At 38.0% G+C, this 1065-nt stretch overlaps 1 non-coding gene across 1 annotated transcript; it reads left to right on the plus strand.

Moving 5' to 3' along the window:
* Positions 1-210: 210 nt before the first annotated feature.
* On the plus strand, positions 211-316 carry LOC112517546. The gene has a single exon (XR_003069729.1). It is a non-coding gene; the product is annotated as a small nucleolar RNA R71 (small nucleolar RNA).
* The last annotated feature ends 749 nt before the right edge of the window (positions 317-1065 follow it).

Genomic DNA, 1065 nt, shown 5'->3' on the forward strand with positions numbered 1-1065 from the left:
GCATCTCTATCATGAACTCTTGCTGTTTTGCTTGGTACTAGTGCACGTGGGTTGGCCCAATGTCCATTATTATTAGAAATCTTTACAAGGATATCATATCCATTATTATAGGTACTAGCTGTGAAAGCTCCTCCTGATGTAGCATCGAGCATTTGTTTTGCAGTGAGATTCAACCCATTGTAAAATGTCTCGAGCTGTATATAGTATGGAACACCATGGTGAGGGCATTTTCTTAATAGCTCCTTGTACCTTTCCCAAGCATCGGGAACTGTTTCATTGTCCATTTGTCTAAAAAGAGAAATTTCGTTTCTGGACTTAACATTCTGAGTAGGAGGAAAATATTTTTTAAAAAACTTTTCTGCCATGCTATTCCAAGAATCCACAGATCCTGGTTGCAAGGAATTGAACCAAGACATTGCCCTACCCCTTAAAGAAAAAGGAAACAATGTGAGTCTCAGAGCATCGTTAGATACTCCTGGGATAAGGAAAGTGTCCGTTATTTCCATGAATGATTTTAAGTGGGATTGTGGATCTTCAGATGGCAAACCACTGAACTGACCGTTGGTTTGCAACATATTAAACATCACTGGTTTTAACTTGAAATGGAGGGCTTCCATTCCTGGTCTACTTATTCCTGAATCTAATTGATCAAAAACAGGAATGGCATAGTCCATAATTCCTCCATCTTTTGAGTTTGCCAATTTGATTATTTTTTCAGCGTCATTCAGTGGTGGGGGAGTTGGTGGAAGTGGACTATTAGCCATATTGGAAGAGGTTAGAGTAGATAATAATACTCTTTGCACTCTTCGTCTTTTTCTGAAAGTTCGCTCGATATCCGGATCCAATTCAAAAATCTTCCCGTGCGGTAGTCTTGGATACACCACACCCAGAATCAAGTAAAAAGATGGTAGAAAAAACAAATCTTAAGATTTACTAAAAAAAACTTTTGCCTATTTCCCAGGCAACGACGCCAAAAACTTGTTATGAGAATTATATAAATTAAATCTCTCAGACTGCTAACAAATAGAGATTAGTGCAAGTATACACTTATCAATCCACTATCGT

Source organism: Cynara cardunculus (assembly GCF_001531365.2).
Source record: "Cynara cardunculus var. scolymus isolate 2C chromosome LG 8, CcrdV1, whole genome shotgun sequence".
Taxonomy (NCBI): domain Eukaryota; kingdom Viridiplantae; phylum Streptophyta; class Magnoliopsida; order Asterales; family Asteraceae; genus Cynara; species Cynara cardunculus.